General features: G+C 39.5%; 1 pseudogene; it reads left to right on the top strand.

Moving 5' to 3' along the window:
- The first annotated feature begins 11,809 nt into the window (after window positions 1-11,809).
- Window positions 11,810-14,548, top strand: LOC138436324 (olfactory receptor 8S1-like; annotated as a pseudogene).
- The last annotated feature ends 13,335 nt before the right edge of the window (window positions 14,549-27,883 follow it).

Here is a 27,883-nt window from a genome sequence, read left to right as displayed (position 1 = left end):
GCAGATGAAAACATGTCAAACATCATTAGTCATTATGGAGATACAAATTAAAACCACAATGTAACAACTCCTCCACCTATTCTAAAATGGTTAAAATCAAGAAATCCTAAAATAACAAAAGTTGACAACAATGCAGAAAAATTGGAACCTTTAAATTTTAATTGTGGAAATAGAAAAGGGTGCTACTTATGTTTACAATATACAACTAACATAGGATTCAACAACTCCACTCCTAGATATAAACCCCAAAGAATTAATAACAGATGTACATATATATTGATAGTAACACTGTTCACAATAGCTAACAAGTAGAAATAATGCAAACGTCCATCAATGGATAAATGGATAAACAAAATGGGATAGATCCATAAACAGCCATATTATTCACCATAGAAGGAATAAAGCAAAATGGTTTGGCCTCTGTGGAAAATACATGGCAGTTCTTCAAAATTTTAAACATAATTAATGGATGATCCACCAATTTCACATTAGGGTATATAATCAAAAGATTGAAAGTAGGGACAGGAAAAGATATGGGTACACGCATAGCCATAGCAGCATTAACCACAAGAGCAAAAGATAGAAACATATCAAGTTCCCAGGTGGTTCTAGTGGTAAAGAACCACTTGCCAATGCAGGAGATATAAGAGAGAGATGCAGGTTCAATCCCTGGTTCAGGAAGATTCCCTGGCTTAGCAAATGGCAATCCACTCCAGTAGCCTTGCCTGGAGAATCCCATGGTCAGAGGAGTCTGGCAGGCTATAGTCCATAGTGTCACAAAGAGTTGGACATGACTAAAGTGACTTAGCATGCACACACACACACCACCAATTTCATATGAGGGTATATAATCAAAAGATTGAAAGCAGGACAGGTGAAGATATGGGAACACTCATATTCATAGTAGCATTAACTATAAAAACAGAAGATAGAAATAAACCAAGTGTCCATCAATGAATGAATAAATAAATGTGGCATATACACAATATAATTCAGTCTTAAAAGCTAAGAATACCAACACATACTATTAATACAACATATATTAACCTTAAAATCAACATGATACATGATCTTCCCTGGTGGCTCAGAAGGGTGAAGCATCTGCCTGCAGTGCGGGAGAACCAGGTTCGATTCCTGGGTTGGGAAGATCCCCTGGAGAAGGAAATGGCAACCCACTCCAGTACTCTTGCCTGGAAAATTCCATGGACTGAGGAGCCCTGTAGACTACAGTCCATGGGGTCGCAAAGAGTCAAACACGACTGAGTGACTTTATGATACATGAAATAACTCCAGTTCCAAAAGGTCAAAAATTATATGATTCCACTTATATGAAGTATCCAGAGAAGTCAAATTCAAAGAAAGAAAGGAGAATGTGGTTGCCAGGGGATGAGGGGAATTTGAGTTTAATGGCTGCAGAGTTTCACTAGTGAAAATTGACAATTTCTGAACACAGATGGTGACGATATTTGTACAACAATGTGAATGTGGTTTTAATGCCATAGAACTGTACACTTACAATGGCTTGAATGGTAAATGTTTCTATATTTAAGTACAATGAAAAAAGTGAATAAAATGCTGGCACAAACATATGGATGAACATTGAAAACATCCTAAAGGGAAAGAAGCCATACAGAAAAGGGCAGCCAGATCATATTCATCTAGTGAGCTTTAAATCCATCAAGGTTATGAAACTGAGGGAAAGTATAAGTAATGGTTCCCAAAAAAGAAAAGTGGATCAGAATGGGAAAAGACATGTCCTTAGAGTTGGGGCCAGCTGACAAAAGTGGAAGTGGGCCTGTGGAGTGGATTATAATGTGGAAACCACACCAACGTCCTCATTTGGAGGTTGCATGCTGGTTCCCTGGGAGAGTGTCCTTGTTGTGGAGAAAACACACTAAAATATTTCATGTGAGCAGCAAATGAGTTAAAGTAAAGATGGCTGGAGAATCTAAGAGATAAACAGTACTTTGCACTGCTATTGTGATTTTTCTCTATTCTTGAAAGAGAAAACATTACACTTCCTTATAGAGGGCAAGCCTTACTCAGATGCAATTCATACAAAGTCATGAACCTAATTGCTCATATAGGAATCCACCTGTAATTGAGAGGCACCATGGGAAGATATTAGGAGCCACTATGTCATCAGTGTTGTGGGTGACCTGGATGTAACAGAAGGAATGGGCTTTTTTTAATTCCAATTTTCTACAGCATTCCACAAAAAAACTAACAGGACTAATAAATGAATTCAGTGAAGTTCCAAAATCAATATACAAAAATCAATTACATTTCTAAACAATAAAAAGCCATCAGAAAGAGAAAGAAAACAATCCAATTTACAATTATATCAAAAAGAACAAAATATCTAGAAATAACTTTAACCGAGGACTTGAAAGACCTGCACACAAAAAACTTAAACTGAGGAAGATACAAATAAATGGAAAGATATCCCACATTTATAGAATGAAAGAATTACTGTAATATTAAAATATCCATCCTACTCAAAGCATATAGTAAAACGCAATCCATACAAAAATTCCAATGGTATTTTTTATAGAAATAGAGCAAATTATCTTAATATTTGTGGAACCACAAAGGACCCCATATAGCCAAAGTGATCCTCAGAAAGGAGAACCTGCTGGAGGCATCTCACAGCTACAGTATCCAAAATGTGGAACTGGAACAAAAACAGTCTCAAGGGCCAGAGGAGGACAACAGAGACCCCAGAATTAAACCCATGTGGATGCGGTCAGTTAACTTAGGAGAAAGTAGCCAAGAACACACCAAGGGGGAAGGACAGTCTTCACAATAACCACTGCTTGAAAACTGGACACCACACATCAAAGAACTACATCAGACACCATCTACTTTGCATAAAAAATTGACTAAAAACCCAATTTTCCACAACAAGCCCCTGCGGCATCAGCGGAAGATGGACCCTCCCCCACCCATTACACACTCATACACAGGAAGCTTCTACTCACTTCTCACCTTTCACTCCCAATGGTGCTTCCACAGGCAGATACTCAGGAAACCCAGGACCTGTCAGCACAGACGCAACTTCAGGTTGTCCTAAAGGCCAAATATCGGCGAGCCCTACAGAGACTGAACTCCTGTTGCATGGACACCTGCCCGGCGCTTCCCAAAGCTCAAGCTCTGGTGGTGCCTCAGGGGACACATCCTTTCAGCTGCTGCTGTTGCTAAGTCGCTTCAGTCGTGTCCGACTCTGGGCGACCCCATAGACGGCAGCCTACTTTCAGCTGCTCAGAGCAGTTTCACAGAGGAAGGTGCATGCGCGGGCGGGTCAGAGAAGTGGGCTCAGCGCCCCCTATGGTTGGTACAGGGATTGTAGACCGCGTTTTGCTCACAGTTCTGTGCTGGCCAACCTGCTGAACTTATTCAGCTGTTGAAATTCAAACTAAAATGGAATCAAACACCCTGTAACTTCTCCGAAAAGGAACAATTCATTTCCAAGGAACAATTCATTGGAAACTGCTGCTGCTGCTGCTAAGTCGCTTCAGTCGTGTCTGACTCTGTGCGACCCCGTAGACGGCAGCCCACCAGGTTCCTCCGTCCATGGGATTTTCCAGGCAAGAGTACTGGAGTGGGTTGCCATTGCCTTCTCCTCATTGGAAACTATATACAGTGAAATGAATGCACACATAAACTTTATAACTTAACTCCAAATTCACTCAAAATTATTTATAGGCAAACTTTAAATGCAAAACTACTCAAAATTAAAGAAGAAAATCGACATGAGATTGGGTTTGTAGATCAGTAGATTTGAATTTTAACATACAAAACACAAAAGACAATCCACAAAGAAAAGTCATACTATAAGCATTCTAAAAATTAAAGATTTCTATTACGTGAAAGAGCTCATTCAGAAAATCAAAGCCAAGTCACAAACTGGGAGAAAAATATTTGCAAACACATATCTAATAAGGGATTTGGCTCAAAAAATACAAAGAATTCTAACACAAGTAATCCCATTAAAAATAGGTAAATATCTGAATGGACACCTGGCTAAAGATGATAGACAGAAATATACCAAGGATTGAGCTGAGGGGGCTGGAGCAGAAAACAATGGTCCAGCTAAATTCCCTGAGTCAAGTGTGACCCTGAAGTAGTTCTATCCTCCCCAGAGGCCTTAGAGAGACAAAGAGGGAGAAAGGAAAAGAGAGATAGTTATGCTTAAACCTAACTAAAACCCTAATCACTCTTACCATTTTCATCCAATATGGTCTAGGAAGTCATAGCCATTGTAATTAGATGGAAAAAAGTAATAAAAAGAATCTGACTGGAGAGGAAGAATTAAAATTTTCACTGATAGTAGATGACATGATATTTTATGTCATGATATGATAATATCATGATATGACATGATAATCCTGAAGACAACACCCCAAAACAAACAGAATTCATCAGAAAATTCAGCTGACTTATAGAATACAAAAATAACATATAGAAATCTGTCATACAGCAAAAGAGACACAGATGTATAGAACAGTCTTTTGGACTCTGTGGGAGAGAGAGAGGGTGGGATGATTTGGGAGAATGGCATTGAAACATGCATAATATCATATAAGAAATGAATCACCAGTCCAGTTTCAATGCAGGACACAGGATGCTTGGGGCTGGTGCACTGGGATGACCCAGAGGAATGGGATGGGGAGGGAGGTGGGAGGGAGGTTCAGGATGGGGAACACGTGTACACCCATGGCAGATTCATGTTGATGTGTGGCAAAACCAATACAATATTGTAAATTAATTAGCCTCCAATTAAAATAAATAAATGTAAATTAAAAAAAAGAAATCTGTCATAATTCTATACACTTATAAACTCTCAGAATGAGAAATTAAGTGAACAATTCCAATGACAATGAGATTAATAAAAATAAAATACCTAAGAATACATCTAACCAAAGAGGTAAAAGACTTGTACTCAGAAAACTGGAAGACAACGATGAAAGAAATTGAAGATGACACAAATGGAAAGATATACTGCGCTCACAGATTTGAAGAATTTGTATTATTAAAATGATTCCACACCTCGAGACAATCTAGTGATTTGATGTCATTCTTATCAAAATACCAATGGAATATTTCAAAGAAGTAAAGCAAAGAACTCTAAAATGTATATGGAAACACAAAAGAGCCTGAATAGTCAACACAACCTTAAGAAAGAAGCACAACTCTGAACATAACATGCTTCCTCATTTCAAACTATACTACAGACCTGGAATCCTCAGTCATATGGTATTGGCACACACACACACAAAGAAAAAGTTCCACACAGATCGATGGGACAGAATAAAGAGCCTAGAAATGAACCCACACTTATATGGTCAAGTGGTCTACGACAACGGAGATGAGCATATACAACGCAGAAAAGGAAGCCTCTTCAATAATAAATGGTGTTGGGAAAACTGGACTGATGAATGCACAAGAATCAAACTAGAATCCTTTCTCATGGCATCTGCAAAAATAACCTCAGTTCAGTTCTGTCGCTCAGTCGTGTCCAACTCTTTGCAACCCCATGGACTACAGCACGTCAGGCCTCCCTGCCCATCACCAAACCTCAAAATGAATCAAATGCTTCAATGCAAGATCTGAAGTCATGGAATTCCTAGAAGAATATATGGGCAGTATGCTCTTTGACATGAGTCTTAGCAATATTTTGGGGAGATCTCTCTCCTCAAACAAGGAAAACAAAAGGAAAATAAACCACTGGGAATCCATCCAACTGAAAATCTTTGGAACAGCAAAGGTAATCACTCACAAAACCAAAAGGCACCCTACTGAACATGAGAAAATATTTGCAAAAAAAAAAGAGAATGAAATCTTGTGACAAGAAGAATTGACCTAGAGGATATTATGCTAAGTGAGATATGTCAAATGGAGAAAGAGCAATACCTTATGATGTCATTTATATGTGTATAGAATCTACAAAATGAGCAAATGGATGCATAGATCCCAAGAATATGCTCGTGGTTGCTAGAAAAGAGTGGCAGGGGGATGGCTACACTAGGTGAGAAAGATTAAGAGGTAAAAAATTCCAATTATAAAACAAATGTCCTAAGAATGTAATGTACAGCATATGGAATACAACCCATAATATTGTAAAAACATTGTATGGTGATGAATGGTAGCTAAACAAATCTTGATGATCATTTTGTAGTGTATAAAAATATTGAACCACTATGTTGCATTCCAGAAAGCTAATATAATATTGACAGTCAATTACACATCAATCAAAAAAAGAAGAAGAAATACTATCTTAGAAAAGAAAGAGTGTAGTGAGGTAAAAAGCAGATGTCAGATGAAACTGTGAAAAGGTGTGTGTTGAAGAGATCATGTCTGTTGAAGTTCAGCCCTCAAGTCGCTCAGATAAATTGAAGGACTCAAAGAGGTAAGGACATTTGATACTACTAGAGAACTTGCTCATATCTTTGTTTAAATAAGCTTTATTATCTGTTTAAAGAAGGGCTGTTGTTGTTCATTCACTAAGCTATGTCCGACTGTTTGCGACCCCATGGACTGCAGCACTCCAGGCATTCCTATCTCTCACAATCTTCTGGAGTTTGCCCAAGTTCAAAGCAAAATCGGGTAAGGTATAGAGAGTTCCCATAAGCCCTCTGCTGTGACCTGGCTGAGTCTCCCATCGCTCACCATGGGTGCTCAGAGCCTTCCACATCCAAACTCTATCAACATCCTGTGTGGTGGTCACACACCATGATCACCAGAGTCCAGAGTTTACATTAGGGTTCACACCTGGTGGTGTACATTCTATGGGTTTTGACAAATGTATGTCACCATGAATACATCCTACTGAATAATTTCACTGCCTTTAAAATCCTCTGTGCTCAGCGTATTCATTACTCCTCACCCCTCAACCCCACCATGAGCCCCTCACATCCCCACTGATCTTTTCATCCTTTCCATGGTTTGCCTTTTCCCAAATGTCATACATAGTTGGTACTCTATGGTATGCCCCTTTTCCAAATTGACTTCTTCCAGTGCTGCTAAGTCACTTCAGTTGTGTCCAACTCTGTGCGACCCCATAGACAGCAGCCCACCAGGCTCCCCCGTCCCTGGGATTCTCCAGGCAAGAATACTGGAGTGGGTTGCCATTTCCTTCTTCAATGCATGAAAGTGAAAGTGTAAATAAAAGCAAAAATAAACAAATGAGACCTAATTAAAATTAAAAGCTCCTGCACAACAAAGGAAACTATAAGCAAGATGAAAAGGTAGCCTTCAGAATGGGAGAAACTAATAGCAAATGAAGCAACTGACAAACAACTAATCTCAAAAATATACAAGCAACTCCCGCAGCTCAATTCCAGAAAAAATAAACAACCCAATCAAAAAATGGGCCAAAGAACTAAACAGACATTTCTCCAAAGAAGACATACAGATGGCTAACAAACACATGATACAAAAGATATTCAACATCACTCATTATCAGAGAAATGCAAATCAAAACCACAATGAGGGACCATTTCATGCCAGTCAGAATGGCTGCGATCCAAAAGTCTACAAGCAATAAATGCTGGAGAGGGTGTGGAGAAAAGGGAACCCTCTTACACTGTTGGTGGGAATGCAAACTAGTACAGCCACTATGGAGAACAGTGTGGAGATTCCTTAAAAAACTGGAAATAGAACTGCCTTATGACCCAGCAGTCCCACTGCTAGGCATACACACTGAGGAAACCAGAATGGAAAGAGACACGTGTACCCCAGTGTTCATCACAGCACTGTTTATAATAGCCAGGACATGGAAGCAAGCTAGATGCCCACCAGCAGACGAATGGATAAGAAAGCTGTGGTACATATACACAATGGAGTATTACTCAGCCATTAAAAAGAATACATTTGAATCAGTTCTAATGAGGCAGATAAAACTTGAGCCTATTATACAGAGTGAATTAAGCCAGAAAGAAAAACACCAATACAGTATACTAAAGCATATATATGGAATTTAGAAAGATGGTAATGATAACCCTGTATGCAAGACAGCAAAAGAGATACAGAAGTATAGAACAGTCTTTTGGACTCTGTGGGAGAGGGCGAGGGTGGGATGATTTGGGAGAAAGGCATTGAAACATGTATAATATCATATAAGAATCGAATTGCCAGTCTAGGTTCGATGCAGGATACAGGATGCTTGGGGCTGGTGCACTGGGATGACCCAGAGGGATGGTACAGGGAGAGAGGTGGGAGGGGGGGTTCAGGATGGGGAACACATGTACACCCATGGCAGATTCATGTTGATATATGGCAAAACCAACACAATATTGTAAAGTAATTAGCCTCCAATTAAGATAAATAAATTTAAATTTTAAAAAAAGAAAGAAAAGTGAAAGTGAAGTCACTCAGTCATGTCCGACTCTTCGCGACCCCATGGACTACAGCCTACCAGGCTCCTCCGTCCATGGGATTTTCCAGGCAAGAGTACTGGAGCTGGGTGCCATTGCCTCCTCTGACAGGGAAGCCTGGCGTGCTGCAATTCATAGGGTCATAAAGAGTCAGACACGACTGAGCGACTGAACTGAACTGAACTGAACTGAGGACCTCTGTTTTAGGAAAATAAAGGATAAAGCTATTACAGAAAAGGTTCCAAAATAAAGTGAATCAAACAAATTAAAAGGTTATTTTTTTGTTGAAGTTCAATAGTATTGGATGATCCAGAGTGAAAAACCCAAGTTCCTTGCATATTGTTGCTTTGTTATCTCCTAGGGATTTATTCAATTAACCATCATTCAGTCCTTATCTGTGGCAAAGACTGATAATTGCTCTTCAATATCTATCCTTTTCTACCTTGAACAAGTTCATGTTTTAAGCACTTGACTTCATGTAATATAGAGATTTCATTTTTCAATCACATGTGGTCAAAGTGTCAATGAGTTGATAATTGTTGAAACTGGGTGATGGATACAGAAGGATTATTACATTATTCTTTTTACTTCTATATATGCTTAAAATTTTCCATAATAAAAAGTTACTACCACAGTTAAAATTTTAAGTGTTTTTTTTCCTTTTTAACTGAAAGTGAAAGTGACTCAGTCATGTCTGACTCTTTGTAACCCCCTGGACTATAGCCTCTCGGGCTTTTCGGTCCATGGAATTCTCCATGGCAAGAATACTGGAATGGATAGCCTTTCCCTTCTCCAGACAATCTTCCTGACCCAGGGATCAAACCCCATCTCCCGCATTTCAGGCAGATTTTTTACTGTCTGAGCCACTAGGGAAGCCCTTTTAACTGAAGTTTGATGATTCAAAGTGTTGTGTTAATTTCTACCATACATCAAAAACATTCATCAAAAACATTTATACATTCTTTTTCCTATTATGGTTTATGACAGGATATTGAAAATAATTTCCTGTGATATATGATAGGACCTTGTTGTTTATACATTTTAGATACACTACTTTGCATCTACTAACCCAAAACTGTTTTACAGTTTTTAACCTACTTGGATTTTTTCAAATTGCAAAAAATTAAAGACTTAATATTGGATAACATAATAAATTTGTATTTTTGCCTGTTATCATGAAGTTATTTAAATATACTTTTTGATTTTTAAAATACCTAAAATATCTTTTTTGTATTATATCTTTTATCATTATATTTCTATAATCACAAATATTATTTAAAATTGAACAGAAAGAGGAATTCCCTGGTGGTGCAATGGATGGGAATCTGCCTGCCGATACAGGGGACATGGGTTCAGTCCCTGGTCCACGAAAATTCTACATGCCACAGTGCAACTAAGCCCACAGGCCACAACTTCTGAGCACATGCTCGTGAGCCCTCAAGCCGCAACAAATGAGCCCCTGTGCCGCAACTATTGAAGCCCATACAGCCTAAAGCCAGCAAGCTGCAACTACTGAGCCCGTGTGCTGCAACCACCGAGCCCGTGTGCACACAGACCCCGTGTTCCACAGCAAGAGAGGCCACCGCATTAAGAAGCTCATGCCACATTGCAGGGAGAAGTAGCCCCCTCTCTTCACAACTAGAGAAAGCACACATGAGCAACAAAGACCCGGTGCAACAAAAAGTAACAAATGAATACACACCTATTTCTAAAAAATTTAACAAAAACATAAGAAAAAGAAGGAAGGAGGGGAAAGAGAAAGGAGTAACAAGATTTAAAACTAAGAAACATTAGTTTTAAGGTTTCTAAATCTTAAAAGAGAGACTTTGTTCATAGTCTCTTATAGAAAAGACTCTATCTTCATCTTCAGAAACTCTTAGCCACTCAAGGGTACATCTTGCAACCCACTGAAACAAGAGTAATACAGGGAGGAATGTTGGCCCTGGAGGACTCATTCAGATCAGAGCAGGCCTCCTGCTTAAGGGCCTCTCCAGGGACCACCAACACTCTCCAAGGTCTAGGGCTGAGATCAAGTCCCTCTGGCCGTTGTTATTTTGGAGGCAAAGCCAAGAAATTTTCCCATTGGACAGGACTATAGGGATATTTCCTTGCTCAAAATCTCCACCTCGGCATCTTCTAAAGGAAAGATAGTTGTCGGTAGTCCATGAAGCCCTAGCCATATCTGTGGCTTTTGCTCCAGTGTTAGAAAGAATGCCATTCAAATATCCACCACCGAGAGTGTCTCTTGTTGGCCTAGGGAACCCATGTGAAGACAATATCCTTCTCGTTCAGCTCTATCTTATCTTAAAACTATCCAACCTGGGAATTCTTGAGTATATAAGCCATAAATAGAGATCAGATTCTCATTTATCCTCCTCCTGAGTTACCCTTCAAGGGGAGAGAGGGGAAGACAATATCTTGCTTTGCTCTGCACTGAATCCTCTTGACTGTTCATTTTGCCACATGTTCTAGGTGGTCTTTTATCTCCCCTCTTTTTCTCTTTTACTATCTCTGTGATGCACAGAACATGGTCCAAATTTGACTTGGCTTCATCCAAATCCTCTACTACCAACTCAGAGAATAGCACAGTCTTCATGGACTCTCATGTTAAGTGATGAGATTACAGTACAAACAGTGGACACTATAAATTCACAGAAATCTTGGAATGGGAAGCCCTTGGAGTCACTGAAGTACACAGCCCTTGCCTCCCATTTGACGGCTTCCTCCTGCCTGACTTCCATGAAAACAACTACTCCTGTGCCACTTCTGCTTCTGTTGACACAGAAGGGGAGAAAGTTTCCATTTAGTACCAGAGATACCCAAGGAAGATTGGCTCCCAATCTGTAGAATCTCTAAGCTGGAACAGATTTTAAAATGTCTGGTTTTTCCAGATTTTCTTTTAATGAGAAACCCAAGTGACTGATTCATGAACTTACAGTGACAGAGAACGGTTTTGTGCCATCATCCGCTGTCACAATACCTCTGCCAATCACTCAAACATGCATCATGGACTATCAGCCTTAGGTCAGCCAAGATCTTTATTGCTCACTCACTATACCAATGAGCCTTCCTGTGCTTTGAATTCAGATACTTTTGGAACTGGAGAAGAGCACTTCTCAGTGCTCTGGAGGCTATTTACAACTCCCTTCCTTTCCTTCTCCAGTCTGAATAATCTCTTTTCTTCTTCCTTTCTAGGTTTGAGCCTCTACATCGTCCTTCGCACCATCTCCACCGCAGCCAACAGATTATTGCTCTGAGCTGGGCAGGACTGATGAGGTCTGACATAGCAAGTTTGCCTCTGCTACACACTCTGTCCTGGGTCAGCCCTGAAGCTTTATTCATAACACCTCATCCCCAGCCATTCTCTGAGACTCATAGCACATTGGAGCATTCTTTTCTGTTCTTGTCCTTCTAAAAAGAAACTCCAGTGCTCCATGGAAGCTGGCAACACAACCAGAGTCACTTTCTTTATTCTCCAAGGACTATCCAACAACCCACACATTCAGGTAGTACTCTTTGTAATATTCCTGGTGATTTACCTCCTGATCCTCATAGTGAACCTGCTAATGCTGTTGGTGATCAGGACTGATTCCCACCTGCACACCCCCATGTACTTCTTCCTCAGTCACCTCTCCTTCCTGGATGCTTTCTATGCCTCAATCATTGTGCCTAAGTTGCTAAAGAACCTACTTTCCAACTGGAAGACTATATCCTTCCTTGAATGTTTCATCCAGATCTTCTTCGTTATATTTCTTGGGGGCACTGAAACTTGCCTCCTTTCAGTCATGGCCTATGACTGGTACCAGGCTGTGTGCCGCCCGCTGCTGTTATGTGGTGACAATGAACAAGAAGGTGTGTGCTGGCCTGGCGGGAGCCTCCTGGGCCATAGGAATGGGGACTGGCCTGCTTAACACCATCCTGCTGGCTCAGCAGCACTTCTGTGGCCCCAACCTCATCCGCAGTTTTGCCTGTGAGCTTCCTCCAGTGCTCCTGTTGGCCTGTTCTGACCCCTCCGTTAGTGTGTTCTCCATCCTGACCACCATGGTGGTCCTGGGCCTTGGCACCTTTGTCATACTGGTGGGTTCTTACACCTGTATTATCCTGACAGCCCTGGGGATGAACTCTGCCACAGGTTGGAACAAGATCTTCTCTACCTGCTCATCCCATTTTCTTGTGGTCACCATCTTTTATGGTTCTGGGATTTCCAGGTATGTCATTGCTAAAACTTTGCCTACAAATACAGTGTGTTTTTCACACTAAGTAAGTTTGCCCTGTAGACAGAGCATTGCAGAGTAGCAGGAAAAGAATTATACTGGAATCAGTAGGCCTAGGTTCTAGTTCTGGCTCTGCTGTGGACCTAATACATGAATTATTATTTTTTTTAATCCATTTTCTTTCTGAGGCCTCAATTGTCTAACTCTGTAAAATAAGTTTATACAAGAAATAAAGACTTTCTTACTTTCATTAACCAATGATTTTAGAGTCATCAAAAGAAAATCATACTGCCTTTTGCCAGACTTTTATTAGTGGTAGACAAAAAATTAAATAAAGTATATCATCCTTGCAACAGATGCCATTTCTCTTTCCTGCTGGAAATTGATGTCTCCACAGCTTATTTCTGCCTTAACTATTTATGAGGTGTTTGTTACATAAGAGCTGATTTACATAATCAAGCTCAATTTTAGTATACATCACACCACATCAAAAGAGAAATATTATTAATCTCATTTTCTGATAAGAAACTTGATTTTTAGGAGTAACCAAGTACCCTACAAAACTTTCCAAAACAAGCTAGGAATGAAGCCAAAATAAAAACCAAGTCTCACTGACTTGACACCTCAAGCTCTTTTCTACCATGTTTCTCTCAAACAGAAACAGCAATACCTGATGGGTCCTTGCTTCCCAGGGAACAGAGTAACTGTTCCCTATGCTCCCTATGCCTATGCTCTCTACTAGTGAACTGGGGATGGATTTACTAAAATTGCTCTAAACTTCTCTCACTTGCTTTTTACTTTTGGACAGAAGTCATAAGGTGTGAAAGGATAAGGAATGGTCTAGGAGAGCTCACCTGAGCCTGTGGACAAATCTCTTGAGTTCTCTTTGTCTCGGTTTCCTCATTTTCCCAAGGGGGTAGGAGATTTCTCCCACTTACTTCACAGATATGTTAGGAGAATGAAATTAAAAGATAAAAAATGACAGTAAGATGAATATCTTTCTTAATCAAGCACACCAAACCCAAAAAAGAATGTTCCAATGATAATGGAATAATTGCAAAAAATTGTTTTCCAATGCTTCTTTGGGAAATATTCCCTGTGCTACTTAACAAAGTACATCCAAATTTTAATTCTTACTATTTTGGAATCATATCTCAAGCTAAATACACTTTTATAGTTCACTTTATTTACAAAGTGTGGTTTCTTTTCTAAGCCAAAGACAAATATGTTAAAAAGGACAAAATCTTATTCCACTAAGCATTGTAAAAATAAAGTGCTGTGATTCTGGGTTAATTCCCCATAAATGTTTGGAAAAAATGACATTATTGGACTAGCATATAGTTTTGCATATGCTAGTCCAATAATGGAACTATCATCACAAGATGGGAACATACAGTTGTGTATATGAGAAAAAAAAGAGAAAAAAAATCCTCATCATCATCATAACTGTTAAGAAAAGATACTTTGAAATGTATGAAGTACAACAGAAATGCATGAAATCATTTTTAGTTCTATTCTAACCTGCAGCATTTCATATGCTGCAGAACTTCCTTTTGCCTCAGGTTAGCTCCTATAATGTTTTGCATAAGATAAGTCATGTATGGAAGTGTTTGAAGGCAGAAATGACAGACTTCTCACTGATAATACAGTCACTCCTAGATGCTTCTACTGGTGATAGCTGACTCAGCCCTGAGGATGCTCTTTGCAGAATCTAGGATGGAATGGACCCTGGCTGCCAACAGCATTGTGGTCATTGTCCTGAGCTCATTTTTTCCCTTTGTGCAATTCCCTTCAAGGTACATGACTCCAGCTTCTGGCTCAGCCCTGGAGCAAGTGCTATCCATGCAGTACAGTGTGGTGACCCCACTACTGAACCCGCTTATTTACAGTTTGAAGAACCAGGAGGTGAAGGCAGCTCTTAGGAGGAGGTTGGCCAGGAAACCCAGGTTTATCTTCTAAGCCAAGCTCTACTGCATCCTCATAAAAGGAGGAAAAGTCATGAGAAAGGAGAGGAGACAGAAAAACCTTCATCTCAAAGCCATCTCAGCACAAAAAACAGAAGCCTTCGTTGCTCTGACCCCAGTGCCCTCCCCTAGTCAAGCAAAATGGAAAAACCTCCACAAAACCAATGGCAGCCATCCACAGAGGACCCAGTCACCACACAAGAAAATCTTTTCAATAAACACATGAAGGATCTTCAAAAAACTAAAAATGAAGCCACCATATGTATCAGCAATTCCGTTTCTGGGAATATATTCAAAGGAAATGAAACCAACAACTCAGAAAGGTATCTGCACCCTCATGTTCATGACAGCCTTATTTACAACACCCAACACATGGAAAGAACCTAGGTTTCCCTAATGGATGAATGGATAAAGAAGGCATAGATAAAGCAATGGAATATTATTCAGCTGTAAAAATTAGGGAATTCTACCATTTGTGATGACACGCATGGACCATGAAGGCATTTTGCTCAGTGAAATGTCAGACAAATAAAGACAAATGCAATATGATCTCACATACATGCGGAACCTAGGGAAAACCAAACTCTTAGAAAAAAAGGTCAGACATATGGTTATCAGAGATGGGGGGTAGGAGGAAAGGCAATTGGAGGAAAGTAATTAAAAGGTACAAATTTCTAGTGTAAGGTAAATATTAAGTGTAATGTACAATATGATGACTATAGTTAACAGCATTGTATGATATACAAAATCTGATAAGAAAGTAAATCCTAACTAGTAACATCACAAGGAGAAAAGTTTTTTCTTTTTCTTTTCTTCTTGCTTTTCTTTATATTATACCTTTATGAGATGATGGAATATTTTGAGGAATAGAGAAGAGTTTTACATGAGACAAACTGAGGACTATAGCCCAGAAGACTGCCTCTCAGATAACTCTGAGAAACTGCTCCATTGAAGCATGATTTTCGCATAGTCATATACCTTATCAGAACACAGAACATACATCAAACATTATCCGAATATATTCCTTCAAGCTTCCAAAAGAGATAGGATAAGTAGATATAGAATGAGATAGCAGGACCCTGGTGTCTAGGAAAGGAACCTTTCTTCAAGGGAGTTAAACACAGATGTCATATCTTTATCTTCAAAACAGATATTCTTTACCTTAATGATTGAAGCAGACCTGCTGTGTGTGTTTGACAGGCTCTTCAGATTTAAACAAACTCCAGGCTAACCATGTATAACCCAAAATGGCTTCCCCAAAACTCAATGTGTGAAATTTTCTCAATCAGAGCTAACTTTCAAGATTTTTCCAACTAAAAGTTTTTAGATGATAGATATTAACTGAACCTATTGCAATACACATTTATATGTGTATATATATATATATATATATGTATATATATTCTCATGCTGTGCACCTTAAACTTACACATTAATATATGTCAATCAGCTCTCATAAAACTGGGGGAAAAACAGTAAAGAAAATCTTCACAGCTCCAACAGCCATTTCCACCATCTCTCTCCTCTCATTTCTTACCCTTTCAACTCCTCCTCTTTTGCCTCTCCTGCAATCTTTTACTTTTGTTTATGCACAAAGCAGAAATCCAACCACTAGCAAATTTCCCACTTCATTCTGGGAGACTCTTATCTTAGTACTGAGACCCAGCTCCTCCTTTGTTCCCATACAGAAAACTGCCTGGCAAAATCTACAGCTCCAGAGTAATCTGGGAAGAAATGAAATAAAAATAAGTATGCTTCCAACTGTATTATTTTTAGTAATACCTGAAGTAGAACATAGCAAATAATAAATCCTGAATAACTATTTGTCTATTAAGGGGTGCATAAAGAAATGAATGATCAGTCTGTCTCAGGAGTCCTTTCCCTTGCATGATCCTAGGAAAGAACAGGAAATATTTTCCTCTAAAATGTGAGTCTTGAGAGTAAAACCCTATCTTACAGATTCTGTATCCTCAGTGTCTGGTAGTTCCTATTACTTAATAGGCTCTCAATTAGAATACAAAAAAAAAATGAGAGAGAAGGGAGTGAGAGAAGGAACATATGAAAAGAAACATTTAATTTATTTAGTCCAATAAAATTCTTGCCTTCATAACAATATAGATATCAGAGGAAAGTAGCATGGAGGAGAGATCAGGATAGAAAAAGAGAAGAACAGTCTTGATTTTGGGACACCATCCAGGGTCATCTTCACAAGAGGTTGCTGAAACACGTGCACTCTGACCCCCTGTCCTAAGTCTCTCCATCAGCCACCTGAGTCCAGACAACTTCAGATCCCTAAAGCGTTTAAGAACTGTTCCAAGCCTAGAGGAAAGAGAAGTTGGAGAAAGCAAAACAAATGCCCAGCTGCCACCTCATCTCCCATTCAGCTCCAAGAACGTTCTCAGAAAGACAATAGCAGACCACTCCCATGCCAGCTCCCTGACTTCTATCTGTTCTCAATCCTTTGACCCTCAGGCTAAGATCTTCTTCTCAATTATCAGTTTTCTTCAGCAAAGCCGTCTGAAAATCAAGTCCTCATATGTGGCATACTCCAGGTGAAATTTCCAAAATGAGGATATTTCTCTGGAGATGAAGGCCAGGGCTGAGGAGCTAGCAAAACAGTCCCAGGTTCAGTAGCATTTCTGCTTTGCACACTTGGTGGAGCTGGTGCTTTACATTTTCCAGAGCGTATGCCTTCCTGAGGGTGTAACTGAGGCAAAATAATAAGCAGATTGTGAGACCAGTAGGAGGAATGGCCATTCAATCCTGCCTACCCACACACAACACACAGGAATTATTCCTAAAACCCTATCGATTGGGGAAGACTATTATCTCATAATTAGGGAAGAAAATACATGCAATATCCCCGGGAGATGTGTCATATTGTGTTCAAATTCAGATTAAAATCATATTATGAAAGCCAAGTTATTTCCTGAGAGTTTGGTTTCATTAAGTACAGGAAAGGGCTGTCTTGTCCACCACTTGCCAGGGCCTATATGTCCTTTAACAGGCTATGGAGGCTTCATGTGGGAGCTGCTGGTCCCTGAGACAAGAGAAATATGGTCTGAATGCCAAAAGTACCAGCGGTATAGAGTGTAGGAAGAGAGAATTAGAAGATAAATAATTTGGCTAAGACAGAAATGGAGTATCTTGAATGGAATTTTGGCAAGCTGAATTGTCAAAGCAGGATAAGATCTCAGAAAAATCACTAGACCAAAGCCTTCATTTAATGATGAAAAAATTGAGCCACAGAGACAAAGATGATTTGCCCAGATTTGGACCATCAGTGTGACGCAGAAACAGACTTTAGGACTAGATCTCCTAATATCCTTCTTTCACATTTCTCATGATCAAATTACAATAAAGTTCTGCAAACCTACCCCATAAAGGCCAGTAAAGCAGCAAGAAAGAGTAATGGAGTGCAGGGTCCCAACCACAGGCCCCAGGTGTTCAAATTTTTCAGTTGCTGAGTTGCTGTCATATATTTATTTATTTATCAGTTAATTTTTATGGCAGTATAGCTGCTTCCCTGTAGCTCAAACAGTAAAGAATCTGCCTGCAAGGCAGGAGACCAGGGTTCAATCCCTGGGTTAGGAAATTCCTCTGGAGAAGGGAATGCAATCCACTCCACTATTCTTGCCTGGAGAATTCCATGGATAGAGAAGCCTGGTGGGCTACAGTCCATGGGGTCGCAAAGAGTCAGACCCAACTGAGTGACTAACATAAACACATAGCTGTTTATAAGGCTGTTAGCTTCTGCTGCACAGCAAAATGAATCAGCCATATATATATTTCTTCCCTTTTAGATTTCCCTCCCATTTAGGACACCACTTTAGGTGCATCAAGAGGAGTTCTCTGTATTATACAGTATGTTCCCATCAGTTGTCTATTTTATACACAGTATCAATAGTGTGTATGTGTCAGTCCTAATCCCCCAATTACTCTCACCCTTTCCCCCTAGGTATCCATACATTTGTTCTGTACATTGTGTCTTTATTTCTGCTTTGCAAATAAGGTCATCTATACTGTTGCTGAGGGCCAAAGAATGATGCTTTTGAACTGTGGTATTGGAGAAGATACTTGAAAGTCCCTTGGACTGCAAGGAGATCCAACTAGTCAATCCTAAAGGAAATCAGTCCTGAACATTCATTGGAAGGACTGATGCTGGAGCTGAAACTCCAATACTTTGACCACCTGATGGGAAGAACTGACTCATTGGAAAAGACCCTGATGCTGGGAAAGATTGAAGTTGGGAGGAGAAGGGGACGACAGAGGATGAGATGGTTGGATGGCATCACCAACGTGATGGACATGAGTTTGAGTAAGTTCTGGGAGTTGGTAATGGACAGGGAAGCCTGGTGTTCTGCAGTCCATAGGGTCGCAAAGAGTCAGACACAACTAAGCATTTGAACTGAACTGATACCATTTTTCTAGATTAACATATATGCATTAATATGTGATATTTGTTTTTCTCTTTCTGACTTACTTCACTCTGGACTAACTAGGTACATCCATGTCTCTACAAAAGAACAAATTGTATTCCTTTTTATGGCTGAGTAATAGTCCATTGTATAATCTTCAAAATATAAAAGCAGCCCATGCAGTTCAAAATCGAAAAAAAAAAAATCAAAAAATGGGCAGAAGACCTAGATACACATTTCTCCAAAACAGACATACAGATGGCCAACAAACACAAGAAAAGATGCTCAACGTCACTAATCATTAGAAAAATGTAAATCAAAACTGCAATGTGGTATCACCTCACACCAGTCAGAATGGCAATCATCTAAAAATCTACAATCAATAAAGCTAGCGAGGGTATGGAGAAAAGGGAAACTTTACACTGTTAGTGGGAATGTAAACTGATACAACCATTATGGGAAAATATCTGGAGGTTCCTTAAAAAGCTAAAAATAAGACTTCCCTGGTGGTCCAGTGGTCGGGCGTGCCAATAGGGAACACGGGTTAGATCTTTGGTCTGTGAAGATTCCAGGTGCCACAGGGCCACTCAGCCCACGTGACGAAACTACTGAAGCCCAGGTGCCCTAGAGCCTGTGCTCTGCAACGAAGAAGCCATCACAATGAGAAGCCCACACGCTGAATCAAAAGAGTAATCCCCACTCGCCACAGCCAGAGGAAGCTCATGTGCAGCAGAGAAGACCCAGCGCAGGCAAAAGCAATAAATAACTTCTTAACAATACTCTGCTCTCTGAGGGGGCTTCCCAGGTGGTGCTAGTGGTAACGAACTCACCTGCCAGTGCAGGAGATATAAGAGACATAGGTTCGATCCATGGGTCAGGAAGATCCCCTAGAGAAGGATATGACAACCCACTCCAGTATTCTTGCCTGGAGAATCCCATGGACAGAGGAGCCTGATGGGCTACAGTCCAACCAAGACCAGAAAAGGCAGTACGAATTATTAGATGTAAGTGGGTAGGAGACAGTCTCCTGATTTTCCTTGATCTTAGAATGCATGGGAAGTGAGGGACCCTACAGTCCATAGGGTCACAAAGAGTCAGACACAGCTGAAGCGACTTAGCACACATACACTATCTGAGATTGTTTTCTTCAAATGAGTCATGGGGTACTGGGAGAGAAATGGAAGCCTGGCCAACCAGATCAGCATGGAATAGCCCACACAAACCATCCTCACATTCCATAGAGTGAAATACAGATTTCTGGTATTCAGTGTTTTAGTGATGTTGATGAATTATTGATAACCTTTGTTTCACATACTTTTCTTTCAGACTGAGGTAGCCATATTTAGTTATCTATACCAACATTTCTTATTGTTTCCAAATATCCACATGACTGCCTTTTAGAGAGTTTGATCTGGACATAAGGTGCTATCTCTACATTGATTCAGTGGTATTAAATGCCAAAAGAGTCATTTAAAATAAGTAAATAACTTGTTTAAAAAACTAAAAATAGAACTACCGTCTGACCCAACAATCCCACTACTGGGCATCACCCAGAGAAAACCATAATTCAAAAATACACATGCACCCAAATGTTTACTGCAGCAGCATGGAAGCAACCAAATGTCCATCAGCAGAGGAGTGGATAAAGAAGACGTGGTTCATCTATTGTTTCTAGAAAGATTACCTCTCACACCAATTTCTGAAGGGTAGATTCTTATCTCAGGGATAAGGAAATACTTCAACCCCCCTCAAGTCACCCATTTCAGATTCTTGGAGCCCCTGCCCTTCCTGTCCTTTTCCCACTCCACACCTCTACCTGTGAAAATCCCACCAACATTTCAGAAGAAGCTTAAATTCATTCCTGTGCCATCGGGGGCATTGAGCAAGGATCAAAAGTCAGAGCACCAGTAACATATCCCTGGAGAATAGTCCCTGAATGTCCAATGGTGTCACTACAGGGCCCAGGGCTCAGACACAAATTAGCTTCAAGAAAGTACAAAGAAGCAAAATAAGGTAGCCATAGGGAAGAGGAGTTCCAGGAAGAGAAAGAAGCAGAAGCAGCAAAGACAGCAGGTGTTCACAGCTTCTCACAGAGCTGCTGATCCAGCTCCTCAGAACAGAATGCTTTATGGGCCAACCTGATCAAAAAGGAGACAAGGCAAGTTGACTGACAGGATCTTAGCTCGACTTCAATCTACCTTTGTCCCCAGGAAAGCTGAGGTAGAAGAGTGAGGGTGAAAACTAAAACCAAAAAGATTTTCCTGGCCAGCTGGCAAAAGACACTGAGCCACCTCCATTTTTTAAAAAACTCCAAGAAGATAGTAGGGCCGTGAACAAAGAGCTTGCCTTAGAGTTTAGGTCTAAACAAGCCAAATTAAATGTGCAAGACCCGCTGAAGGAAATCCTGGGTTTCAGCCCTGTATTAGGGAATCCTTGTTAGGAAAATTGTTAAACAGAAGCAGAGTAAGTGAGGCTTGAAAATTGGAAACCTGAGTCTGGTTGACGATTTTTGTTTAGAAGACTACGTTCTAGCTTAAAATACCAGGAGATAAAGAAAAAGGGCTAAGGTAATAGAACTAAAGAGCTCAGAAGAAGGAGAGGAAGGTAAAGTAGAAAATAGAATGGGGACTCTCCAGGAGTTAATTCCTACTTTACCCAGAATCTTCTTGACACACATAATGTCATCATCCAGGAACTCTGGCAGGAGTTACAGGGGGTGGGAAATGAGAGAGCTAAGTATTACCCAGGAAGGTAATGAGTGTCTCTGTTCCCTGGTCCTTCTCGGAACTAGAGATTTGTGCTTGTTGTCTTTCTATATGAGAAATCCAATACAATAATGCCTCCCCTAGGTAAGGGCTCCCTTTGCTTTTCTCAGGCATCACCAGAGGAATTACCAACGTCATCAACTGAATTACTCTGAAAATGCCAGAGTATTACACTTCAAGATCCCCAAAGAGCTCAGAATATCTACCTGTGAACTTCAATAAGCTATCTGTGAATTTAGTGATGATGAAATTTTCTAACAGCCTCTTGCTCAGTATTATCAAGTCTCGCAGTTGATGTGGAATCCAAGACAATGAAGCGAGAGGTGTGCTTTACACCAAAAAAGACTGTCACAGTGGTAGGCAATCTCAAAAAGAAAATCAAACCTGGAGGCTCACACTTCCCATTTTTACGTGTTAGTACAAAGCAACAAACAGCAAATAAAACTCTATGAGACTATGAGGCATAAAGACATACATACAGATGAATGAAATGGATTGGAGATCCCCAAAATGAACCCACCCATCTAAGGTGAACTGATTTTAGACAATAGTTAACAATATTAAATTGCAGGAAAAACGTGTTTTTAAAAAATGGTGCTGGGCAATTTGCTATCCACATGAAATTGGACTCTTTCCTCCTACCATATACAAAAAATAACTTAAAATACATAAAAAGCTTGAACGCTAAGAAGTAAAATTACAACCAGCACACCATATCCACAGGTTCCACATCTATGGACTCAACCAACTCCAGATTGAAAATATTAGGAAAAAGAAATTACAATGTTTCAAAAAGTAAAACTAGAATTTGCCATATAAAAGCAAATATTTACATAGTATTTACATTGTAATTACAATGTTTATATAGCATTTACATTATATTAGCTGACATAAGTAATCTAGAAATTATTTAAAGCAAATAGGAAGATGTGCCTGTGTTATATGGAAACACTATACCATTTTACATAAGAGACTTCAGCACACATGGATTTTGATGTGCCCGGATGTCTTTGAACCAATGCTCCACAGATACCAAAGGATGACTGTACAAATGCTCCAATGAAACATTGGGATAAATCTTGAATTTAGTGGTGATTTCTTAGATCTGAGAGCAAAGCACAAGCAATGAAAGAAAAAACAGATTAAATGGATTTCCTCAAAATTAAAAACCTTTTTGCATCAAAAGTTCAAATCAGAAAGTGAAAATATAGCCCACGGTATTTAAGAAAATATTTTCACATTACTTATCTGATATATCATTATCCAGAGTATATCAAGAACTTTTGCAATTTGTCAACATAAAGACAAACAAGCCAAGTTTAAAAATGAATAAATGACTTCAATAGACCATTCTCCACACAAGACATACAAATAGTCAACAAGTAGATGAAAACATATCAAACAACATTAGTCATGATGGAAAATGGCAAATTAAAACAGCAACGCATCAATTCCTTCACATACTCTAAAGTGGTTAAAATCAAGAAATCTAAAAATCACATAGATTGGCAACAGTGTGCAGAAATTGGAACCTTTAAACAGTATTTGAAAAAATGGAAAACATGTAACCTAGGTTAAGACTATAAATATACAATTAACACACGGTTCAACAACTCCACTCCTACACGGTTCAACAACTCCACTCCTAGACATATACCCCAAAGAAATGATAGCAGATGTAACAACACATTGATAACAGCACGTTCACAATAGCCAATAGGAGAAACAAAGCAAATGTCCATCAAAGGATCAATGGATAAACAAAATGGAATACGTCCATAAACAGCTGTATTATTGACCGTAAAAGAAATAAAGTAAGATGGTTGGGCCACTGTGGAAAATAGTATGGCCATTCTTGAAAAACTTAAACCTAGAATTAAAGTATGATCAATTAATTCCACATCAGGGTATATACTCAAAGGACTGAAAGCAGGGACTAGAAAAGATATAGGTACACTTATATTCATAGTAGCATTAACCGCAAGAGCAAATGGATAAACTAAATGCGGCATATACACAAAGTAATATAATTCAGCCTTAAAAACAGAAGCAACCATAAATAGGTGCTGGATTTTGTCCAATGATTTTTCTGCAGTTATTGAGATTATCATATGATTTTTATCTTTCAGTTTGTTAATATGGTATATCACATCGATTAATTTGCATATATTGAAGAATCCGTGAATCCCTGGCATAAATCCCTCTTGATTATGGTATATGATCCTTTTAATGTGTCGATGGATTCCGTTTATTAGTGTTTTGTTAAGGATTTTTGCATCTGTGTTCATCAGTGATTGTTGTTGTTCAGTTGCTCAGTCATGTCTGACTCTTTGTGAGCCCATGAACTGCAGCACACCTGTCTTCCAATATCTCCCAGAGTTTGCTCAAATTCATATCACTGAGTCAGTGATACCATCCAACCACCTCATCTTCTGTTTCCCCCTTCTCCTCCTGCTTTCAATCTTTCCCAGCATCAGGGTCTTTTCCAATGAGTCAGCTCTCCCCCTCTGGTGGCCAAAGGATTGGAGTTTCAGCTTCAGCATCAGTCCTTTCAATGAATGTTCAGGACTGATTTCCTTTAGGATTGACTGGTTTGATCTGCTTGTAGTCCAAGAGACTCTCAAAAGTCTTCTCCAGCACCACAGTTCAAAAGCATCAGTTGTTTGGCCCTCAACATTCTTTATGGTCCAACTCTCAGATCTGTACATGACTACTTGAAAAACCATAGCTTTGGCTAGGCGGATCTTTGTTGGCAAAGTAATGTCTCTGCTTTTTAATATGCTATTTAGGTTTGTCATAGTTCTTTTCCAAGGAACAAGTGTCTTTTAATTTCATGACTGCAGTCATCATCCACAGTGATTTTGGAGCCCAAGAAAATGAAGTCTGTCACTGTTTCCATCGTTTCCCCATCTATTTGCCGTGAAGCGATGGGACCGAATGCCATGATCTTTGTTTTCTGAACGTTGAGTTTTAAGCCATCTTTTTCATTCTCCTCTTTCACCTTCATCAAGAGGCTCTTTAGTTCCTCTTCACTTTCTGCCATCAGGGTGGTGTCATCTGCATATCTGAGGTTCTTGATACTTCTCCCAGCAATCTTGAATCCAGTTTCTGCTTCACCCAGCCCAGCATTTAGCATGATGTACTCTGCATATAAGTTAAATAAGCAGGCTGACAGTATACAGCCTTGGCATATTCCTTTCCCATTTTGAACCAGTCCTTTGTTCCATACCCAGTTCATCAGTGATATGGGCCTGTAATTCTTTTTTTGTGGTATCTTTGTCTGGTTTTGATATCAGGGTGATGGTGGCCTCATAGAATGAGTTTGGGAGTGTTACTCTCTGTAATTTAATGAAAGAGTTTAAGAAGGATAGGTGTTAGCTTTTCTCTAAACTTTTGATAGAATTCGCCTTTGAAAGCTTCTGACCCTGAGCTTTTGTGTTGGAAGATTTTTTTTCATAGTTTCCATTTCAGTGCTTGTGATTGGTCTGCTCATATTTTCTTTTTTTTTAAGTAAAATAAAGTTTTATTAAATTCTTAACTCCTTTATATATGAATGCTCATATTTTCTATTTCTTCCTGGTTCATTTCAGAAGGTTGTACTTTTCTAAGAATTTGTCTGTTTCTTTAAGGTTGCCCATTTAATTGGCATATAGTGGCTGGTAGTAGTCTCTTAAGATCTTTTGTATTTCTGCATTGTCTGCTATAACTTCTCCGTTTTCATTCCTAATTTTATTGATTTGAGTCCTCTCCCTTTTTTTCTTTATGAGTCTGGCTAATGGTTTATCAATTTTGTCTATCTTCTCAAAGAACTAGCTTTTAGTCTTATTGATCTTTGCTTTCTTTTTCTTCATTTCTATTTCATTTATTTCTGCTCTGGTTTTTATGATTTCTTTGCTTCTACTAACTGTGGGGGGGGTGTTCTTCTTTTTCTAGATGCAGCAGGTGTAAGGTTAGGATGCTTATATGATATATTTCTCATTTCTAGAGGTAGGATTGTATTGCTGTCAGCTTCTCTCTTAGAAGTGTTTTGCTGCACCCCAGAGGTTTTGAGTCATCATGTTTTTGTTGTCATTTGCTTCTAGGTATTTTTATTTCTTTTTAAATTTGTTCAGTGATCTCTTGGTTATATAGACGTGTATAAAATAACTTCAACATTTTTTTTCATCTTAAATGTTTCATCATTTTATTTTTACAAGCATAAATATTATTTAAAGTATAACAAAATGAGAAAGAATGCAAGAAGAGAGGGGAGAAGGGTAGGAATCCCAAGCTTTGAAATAAGAAACCTTAGAACTCTATTATATTTTTTCTTTAGAAATTATTGGCCACCCAAGGGTACCTCTTAGATGATGCAATTCTCTGAAACAAGACTAATACAGGGAAAAAATAGCTGGCCCTGGAGAACTCATTCAGATCAGAGTAAGCCTCCTTCCTAAGGGCCTCTCCAGGGACTCTTTAGACACTCTCCAGGGTCTAAAGCTGAGATAAAGTCCCTCTAGCCATTGTTACTCTGGAGGCAGAGTCAGAAGTCATCCCATTGGACAGAAGGACTATAGGAATATTTCCTTACTCAGAAGCCCCACCTCTGCATCTTCTAAGGGAAAGTTGTAGGAATCACATGAAGCCTTACTTATATCTGTGGCTTTGTTCCAGTGTTAAAAAGAATGCCATTCAGGTATCCTCCACTGAGAACATCTCTTGTTAGCCTAAGGAACCCAGGTGAAGAAAAATATCCTTCTCATTCAGCTACATCTTCTCCTAAAACTATCTAATCTGGGAACTTGTGAGTGTACAAGCCACAAATAGTAACTAGATCCTCATTCATCATCTTCTTGAGTTAGCCTTCAAGGGGAAAGAGGTCATCACTTGGTGTTCCCGTGGCCTGGACTAACCCCTCTCACTGTCCATCTTACCAGGTATTCTAGGGAGTCTTTTTTCCTCTGCTCTTGTTTTTACTATCACATTACTGTCTCTCTTATGCACAGAAGGTGGTTCAAATTTGACTTGGCCTTATCCAAACGCTCTGTTACCAACTCAGAGAATTCATTGTTTTCACAGACTCTAGCGTTAAGTCCTGAGATTACAATGCAAACAGTGAACATTGTAAATTCACAGAAATCCTGGAATGGGAAACTGTTGGAATAACTGATGTGCACAGCCCTCACCTCCAATTTGAGGGCTTCCTCATGCCTGGCTCCCCTGAAACCAGACTGTGACTGTGCCACTTCTCTATGGGTTGACACAGAAGGGGAGAAATTTCCATTTAGTACCAGAGATATCCAAGGAAGATTGTCTCCAATCTGTTTTGTTTAAATATTTGTTCACTTTTATTTATATATTTGGCTGCACTGCATCTTAGTTGTGACACTCAAGATCTTCAAGCTTCGCTTTGTGGTATGGGGGGTTTTTAGCTGTGGTATGAGAACACTTAGTTGAGGCATATGGGATCTAGTTACCTGGCCAAGGTTTGACTCTTGGCTGCTTGCATTGGGAGTGCAGCGTCTCAGCCATTGGCCCCTTAGGGAAGTTCATCTGCATTCTTCAGAATTTCTAAGATGGTATGGACTTTAGAAACCATCTAAAGTTTTCCAAGATGGTTTTTTTTTTTTAATAAGAAGTGCAAATGACTGATTCATGAACTTACAGTGAGAGAGAAAGGTCCTGTGCCATCATCAACTGTCACGATACTTCTATTAATCATTCAGCATGCATCATGGACTGTCAGTCAGATGGTTGGCCAAAAGCATTATTGCTTAGTCACTATGCCTGTGAGGCTTCCTGTGGTTTGAACTCTGTTGCTTTTGTAACTGGAGAACAGCCCCTCTCAGTGCTCTGGAGACTATTTCCATTCCCTTCATTTCCTTCTTCAGTCTGAATGGTATCTTTTCTCTTCTCCTTCCTTTCTAGGTTTGATTCTCTACACTCATCCTTCTCACCTTTTCCACCTTATCCAATAGATTATTGCCCTGAGCTGGAAAGGGTTGATGAGGTCTGACATGGCTAGGTTACCTCTGCTACACAAACTGTCTTTGATTAGTCCTAAAGCTTTATTCATAACACCTCATTCCCAGCCATGCTCTGAGACTCATAGCACACTGGAACATTCTTTTCTGTTCTTGTCCCTCTGAAGGGAATCTCTAATGCTCC

This window comes from Ovis canadensis, chromosome 3 (assembly GCF_042477335.2).
Source record: "Ovis canadensis isolate MfBH-ARS-UI-01 breed Bighorn chromosome 3, ARS-UI_OviCan_v2, whole genome shotgun sequence".
Classification (NCBI taxonomy): domain Eukaryota; kingdom Metazoa; phylum Chordata; class Mammalia; order Artiodactyla; family Bovidae; genus Ovis; species Ovis canadensis.
This window is presented reverse-complemented; position numbering and strand designations above follow the sequence as displayed.